Raw genomic sequence first — 7583 nt, forward strand, 5'->3', positions numbered from 1 at the left:
GGGTATTAATTTTGAATCCTGCAACTTTATTGAATTCATTTATTACTTCTAGTAGTTTCCTGGTGGAATGTTCAGAATTTTCTTTTTTTAAGATTTTGTTTAAATTCAAGTTAGTTAACATATAGTGTATTATTAGTTTCAGTGGTAGAATTTAGTGATTCAGAAGTTACATGTAACACCCAGTGTTCATTACATCAAGTGCCCTCCTTAATGTCCATAACCCAATTACCCCATCTGTCCACACCCTTCCCCTGCAGCATCCCTGTTTGTTCCCTATAGTTAAAGAGTCTCTTATGGTTTGCGTCCCTCTCTGTTTTTATCTTATTTTATTTTTCCTTCCCCTCCCTTATGTTCATCTGTTTTGTTTCTTAAATTCTACATATGGGTGGAATCATATGGTATTTGTCTTTCTCTGAGTGACTTATTTCGCTAAGCATAATACTCTCTAACTCCATCCATGTTGTTGAAAATGGCAAGATTTCATTCTTTTTGATGGCTGAGTAATATTTTGTTTGTGTGTATAGCACTTTTGCATTTATTGAAATAATCATTGTTTTATTGAAATAATCATTTTTTATCTTTTGTTTTGTAGATGTGGTGTAATCCATTGATTAATTTGTGACTATCGAACCACCTTTGCATCCTTGGAAGAAATCTCAGTTAATCATGGTAAATAATCTTTTAATATATTGTTGAATGCTGTTTGCTAATATTTTTTATCTTTATGAAAAATATTTATTCAACCTTCAAATTAAAATTATAAAAATTCATCATTTTAGCTTACTGTTTAGAAAACAAAAGAAATAAGCCTATGTTCTCCAAATGGAATAAAGTTATATTTTCCCTCCTCCCAACTACTTATAAGGATAATAACAATCCTTTTAATTTTAAAACGCATGTTAATTTCAGGAACATTTCAAAAAATTGATTTGGTGACAATGTCTCAACAAAAAGCCTTTCCATTTATATTTCAAAAGCTTCAAATAGTGTCAATAAACTGGCTAGTACAAAAAAAATGAAATACACTGGACTTTTAAAGGCCTTTTGGATTGCATTTAGTAGTAAGCAGGCTGCTGGTGTATATTGGGAGAGGTCAAAAGGCGCTGGGGAAGGGGAAAAGGAGCTCACTTTCCATTCTTGTGTGCATGCAACAAGCAGCAAAACAGCAAAGTTACTCCAGTTAGCTGGTACTCAGCTGTGCTTTCTTCCAGAAGAAGATCCATTTAATAAATTTTGAAGATTTGGGATATTTGAACCCAGGGAAGGATTTGAGTTTCCCTGCTGAGAATCCCCATTGACAGGACTCTCATTACCTTTCAAAATATCAGTACACTTCCAATTGTCCATATAATTAGCTTTCCACAATCTTACACAACCATCATCTCCTGAAGATGCTAGCACTGTTCCTGTTATATTCCAACACACTCGCCAGACCTGGGAATTATGATTATCAAACTGAGCCACTATATGGATTTCAAATTTTGTGGGCCCACCAGAAGAAGTAAGTTCTTTCCTCACAGGCTTTAATGTAAAAATCCTCACATTTTTGGTTGCTATGGTTAGAATATGGAAAGATCTTCCTAAGTTTGGAGCAAAGGCAATGTCATGTACAGGATTTGTGACTGTCATGAGAGTTTCAGCTTTTGCATGTTTCCTGGTATTTTCATTATATTCGAAAATCTGAACCTTGGCCATTGCATTTGGACTACTGTCATCACTTCCTACAGCTATCACGGGGGAATGAGCACGAGAACTTGAAGGGTTCCAAGAAATACAACTACAGCTTAGCTTACATAAAATCTCATGCTGCAGAGACCACTGGCTGAGATTCATAACATCTGGCGCCTCATATATTCTTACTATACCATCTGCCGAACAGGTTGCTAACAAAGATCCATGTGCTTAGGAGCAAATTTCACATCGGTAACGGATGCTCTGCCATCCACTAGAGTTGTCCTCTTAACCCAATGACTCTGTCCTCAAAGTTTATCATTTGATTCTCCTACTATTTCTTCCCACACAGCAGCTGTTTGGTCAAAAGAACAAGAAGCCAAAACCTGTCCAAATTCAGGATGGGTCCATGTCACATGCCACACAGGTCCACTATGTGTCTTCCAGCTAGCGGTACAATGACAATCCCCACTTTCACTTTTATCCCAGACCTTGACGCTCTGGTCCCTGGAGCAGGTCACCCATGGAAGTCTAAAGAGACATCATGGATGAGATCTTTATGGTCCACTGCGATGTGGCGCACCACTAACATGGCTTCCATCTGGCCACGCCTCCTCTGTCTGCCCCTCCCACCACCGAAGAGGGTGGCCCCGAGGTGGGGGGACCACAGCCCACCAGGACCCTGCAGCCAACAGGGCGCGCACCGCGCGTGAGGTCCGTGCACAACCCGTGCTGCCTGTTTGCTAATGTTTTGTTGATGACTTTTGCATCTGTATTCATTAGGGTTATTGACATGTAGGATTTATCAATTTTGTTTATCTTTCTTGGTTTCACTGATCTTTGTTTTGTTTGGTTTTAGTCTCTGTCATTTACTTGTGTTATAATCTTTATTATTTTCTTTTTTAAAGATTTTATTTATTCATTTGAGAGAGAAAGAGGGAGGGAGAGAGTGCACAAGCAGGGGGAGAGGTAAAGGTAGAGGAAGAAGCAGACTCCCCATTGAGCTGGGAGCCCGATGTGGGGCTCTATCCCAGGACATGGAGATCATGACCTGAGCCAAAGGCAGATGCTTAACCATCTGAGCCATCCAGGCACCCCAATATTTATTATTTTCTTCCTTCTACTCATCTTGCGAATTTTTTTTTTTTTTAGTTCCTTTAGGTATAACGTTAGATTGCTTATTTGATTATTTTGTTATTTTTTGAGGTAGGCCTGTATTGCTATATATTTCCCTTTTATGACATCTTTGGATACATTTTTTTTTAAGACTTTATTTATTTATTTGACAAAGAGAGACAAAGCGAGAGAAGGAACACAAGCAGGGGGAGTGGGGGAGGGAGAAGCAGGCTTTCCGCCAAGGAGGGAACCAGATACAGAGCTCAATCCCAGGACCCTGGGACCAGGACCTGAGCCGAAGGCAGACACTTAACGACTGAGCAACCCAGGCGACCCCTTCTTAAAACTTCTATTACTGAATTTGAAAGATTTTTAACCATTGTACATTCCCTTCCTTCTAGGTTTTTTTTTTATTTCTTGTTTGATTTTGTTGTTGACCCATTGGTTGTTTAGTAACATGTTGTTTAGCCTATACATGTTTGTTTTTCCAGGTTGGTTCTTGTGATCAATTTCTACATTTATACTGTTGTGGTTAGAAATGATGCATGGTATATCTTCAATTTTTTTTAATTTATTGATACTTGTTTTGTGACCTAATATGTGATCTATTCTGGAGAAAGTTTCATGCACATGTGAAAAGAATGTGCATTCTGTTGTTTTTGGATGGAAAGTTCTGTATATATCCATTAAGTTTACCTGGTCTAAAGTGTCATTTAAAGATTGTTTCCTCATGGGCTATCTACCTGGATGATCTATCCATTGATATAAGTGGGGTGTTAAAGTCCCCTGCTTTTATTTTATTAACATTAATTTCTTCCTTTATGTCTGTTAATATTTGCTTTACATATTTAGGTGCTTCGATGTTGGGTGCATAAATATTTATAAATGTTATATTCTCTTATTGGATTCTTCTCTTTATTATTATGCAGTGGCCTTCTTTGTCTCTTGTTACAGTTTGTGTTTTAAAGTTCATTTTGTCTGATGTACGTATTGCTACCCTGGCTTTAGTTATTTTTTTGCTTACATTATAAGGTAATTCTTTTCATCTCCTCACTTTCTGTCTGTGTGTATCTTTTATTTTAATTTCATTTTATTATGTTATGTTAGTCACCATACAGTACATCATTAGTTTTTGATGTAATGTTCCATGATTCATTGTTTTCATATAACACCCAGTGCTTGATGCAATATGTGCCCTCCTTAATGCCCATCACCAGGCTCACCCATCCCCCCACACCCTCTCCCCTCTAAAACCCTCAGTTGCTTTCTCGAAGATCATAGTCTCCCATGGTTCATCTCCCACTTCATTTTTCCCTTCATTCTCCTAATGTCCTCCATGCTATTCCTTATGTTCCACAAATAAGTGAAACCATATGATAATTGACTTTCTCTGTTTGACTTATTTCACTTAGCATAATCTCCTCCAGTCCCATCCATGTTGATGTAAAAGTTGGGTATTCATCCTTTCTGATGGCTGAGTAATATTCCATTGTATATAAGGACCACATCTTCTTTATCCATTGGTCTCTTGAGGGCATCTCAGCTCTTTCCACAGTTTGGTTATAGTTGGACATTGCTGCTATGAACATTGGGGTGCATATGGCCCTTCTTTTCACTACATCTGTGTCTTTGGGGTAAATACCAAGAAGTGCAAATGCTGGGTCATAGGGTACCTCTATTTTCAATTTTTGAGGCACCTCCACAGTTTTCCAAAGAGGCTATACCAACTTGTATTCCCACCAACAGTGTAAGAGGGTTCCCCTTTCTCCACAACCTCTCCAACATTTGTCGTTCTTTGCCATGTAATCTTTGCCTTCTAACTGGTGTAAGGTGGTATCTCAATGTGGTTTTGATTTGAATTTCCCTGATGGCTAATGATGGTAAACATTTATTCAGATGTCAATTAGCCATTTGTATGTCTTCTTTGGAGAAGTATCTGTTCATGTCTTCAACCATTTTTTGACTTGATTATTTGATTTTGGGGTGTTGAGTTTGAGAAGTTCTTTACAGATCTTGGATACCAGCCTTTTGTCTGTAGTGTCATTTGCAAATATCTTCTCCCATTCTGTGGGTTGCCTCTTTGTTTTGTTTAACGTTTCCTTTGCTGTGCAGAAGCTTTTTATCTTGATGAAGTCCCAAAAGTTCATTTTTGCTTTTATTTCACTTGCCTTTGGAGATGTATCTTGAAAGAAGTTGCTGTGGGCGATGTCAAAGAGGTTACTGCCTATGTTCTCCTCTAGGATTTTGATGGATTCCTGTCTCACATTGAGATCTTTCATCCATTTGAGTTTATCTTTGTGTATGGTGTTAAAGGATGTTCAAGTTTCATTCTTCTGTATATGGCTGTCCAATTTTCCCAGCACCATTTATTGAAGAGACTGTCTTTTTTCCATTGCATGTTTTTTCCTGCTTTGTCAAAGATTATTTGACCATAGAGTTGAAGGTCCATATCTGGGTTCTCTATTCTGTTCCATTGGTCTATATGTTTGTTTTGTGTCAGGACCATGCTGTCTTGGTAATCACGGCTTTGTAATATAGCTTGAAATCAGGCAACGTGATGCCCCTAGTTTTGTTTTTCTTTTTCAACATTTCCTTGGTGATTTGGGGGCTTTTCTGATTCCATACAAATTTGAGGATTGTTTGTTCCAGCACTTTGAAAAATGTCATTGGAGTTTTGATTGGGATGGCGTTGAAGGTATAGATTGCTCTGGGTAGCATAGACATTTTAACAATGTTTATTCTTCTGATCCATGAGCATGGAATATTTTTCCATCTTTTTGTGTCTTCTTCAATTTCTTTCATGAGTGTTCTGTAGTTCCTAGACTACAGATCCTTTACCTCTTTGGATAGGTTTATTCCAAGGAATCTTATTAATTTTTGGTGCTATTGTAAATGGAATAGATTCTCTAATTTCTCTTTCTACAGTTGCATTGTTAGTGTATAAGAAAGCAACTGATTTCTGTACATTGATTTTGTATCCTGCCACATTACTGAATTGTTGGATGAGTTCTAGTAATTTGGGGGTGGAGTCTTTTGGGTCTTCCACATAAAGTATCATGTCGTCTGCGAAAAGAGAGAGTTTAACTTCTTCTTTGCCAATTTGAATACCTTTTATTTCTTTTTGTTGTCTGATTGCTGTAGCTAGGACTTCTAGTACTATATTGAAAAATAGTGGCGATAGTGGGCATCCTTGTCATGTTCCTGATCTTAAAGGAAAGGTTCTCAGCTTTTCCCATTGAGGATGATACTTGCTGTGGGTTTTTCATATGTGGATTTTATGAACTTGAGGAATGTTCCCTCTATCCCTACACTTTGAAGAGTTTTAATCAGGAAAGGATGCTATATTTTGTCAATTGCTTTTTCTGCATCAATTGAGAGGACCATATGGTTCTTCTCTCTCTTCTTATTAATGTGCTCTATCACATTGATTGATTTGCAAATGTTGAACCACCCTTGCATCCCAGGGGTAAATCCCACTTGGTTGTGGTGGATGATCCTTTTAATATACTGTTGGATCCTATTAGCTAGGGTTTTGTTGAGAATTTTGGAATCCATGTTCATCAGAGATATCAGTCTGAAATTCTCCTTCTTGATGGGGTCTTTGCCTGCTTTGGGGATTAAGGTAATGCTGGCCTCATAGAATGAGTCTGGAAACTTTCCCTGTGTTTCTCTTTTTTGAAACAGCTTCAGGAGAATAGGTATTATTTCCTCTTTGAATGTTTGGTAGAATTCCCCAGGGAATCCATCAGGCCCTGGACTCTTGTTTTTTGGGAGGTTTTTGATCACTGCTTCAACCTCGTTACTGGTTATTGGCCTATTCAGGTTGTCAATTTCTTCCTGTTTCAGTCTTGGCAGCTTATAGGTTTCCAGGAAGGCCTCCATTTCATCCAGGTTGCTTGATTTATTGGCATATAGTTGTTGATAATAATTTCTAATAATTATTTCTATTTCCGTGGTGTTAGTTGTGATCTCTCCCATTTCGTTCATAATTTTATTAATTTGGGTCCTATCTCTTTTCTTTTGGATAAGTCTGGCCTGTGCTTTATCGATTTTCTTAATTTTTTCAAGGAACAAGCTTCTAGCTTTGTTGATGGGCTCTGTTTTATTTCTGGTTTCTAATTCATTTATTTCTGCTCTACTCTTAATTATTTCTCTTCTAATGTGTGGCTTAGGTGTTGTTTGATGCTTTTTCTCCAGTTCTTTAAGGTGTAAATTTAGTTGGTGAATACAGGATTATTCTATTTTTTTTGAGTGGGACTAGGATGGCTATGTATTTCCCCCTTAGGACTGCCTTTACAGTATCCCATAGGTTTTGGATCTATGTGTTTTTGTTCTCATTGGCTTCCATGAATTGTTTAAGCTCTTCTTTGATTTCCTGGTTGACCCAGACATTCTTGACCAGAGTGGTCTTTAGTTTCCAAGTGCTTGAATTTCTTCCTCATTTTTTCTTGTGATTGGGTCCCAGTTTTAAAGCATTATAGTCTGAGAAAATGCAGGGAATAATCTCAGTCTTTTGGTATCAATTGAGACCTGATTTGTGACCCAGTATGTTGTCTGTTCTGGAGAAAGTTCTGTGTGCGTTTGAGAAGAATGAGTATTCTGTTGCTTTAGGGTGGAATGTTCTATAAATATCCATGAGGTCCATCTGGTCCAGTGTATCATTCAAAGCTCTTGTTTCTTTGTTGATTTTCTGTTTAGATGATCTGTCTATTCCTGAGAGTGGAGTATTGAGGTCTCCTACAATTAACGTATTATTATCAATATGACTCTTTATTTTGGTTAACAGTTGGCTTATG

General features: G+C 37.7%; 1 pseudogene; it reads right to left on the minus strand.

Moving 5' to 3' along the window:
• Positions 1-718: 718 nt before the first annotated feature.
• Positions 719-2263, minus strand: LOC102729081 (nucleoporin SEH1 pseudogene; annotated as a pseudogene).
• Between the last annotated feature and the right edge of the window lie 5320 nt (positions 2264-7583).

Source organism: Leptonychotes weddellii, chromosome X, assembly GCF_054177405.1.
Source record: "Leptonychotes weddellii isolate Sample4059 chromosome X, ASM5417740v2, whole genome shotgun sequence".
In the NCBI taxonomy this organism is placed as follows: Eukaryota; Metazoa; Chordata; class Mammalia; order Carnivora; family Phocidae; genus Leptonychotes; species Leptonychotes weddellii.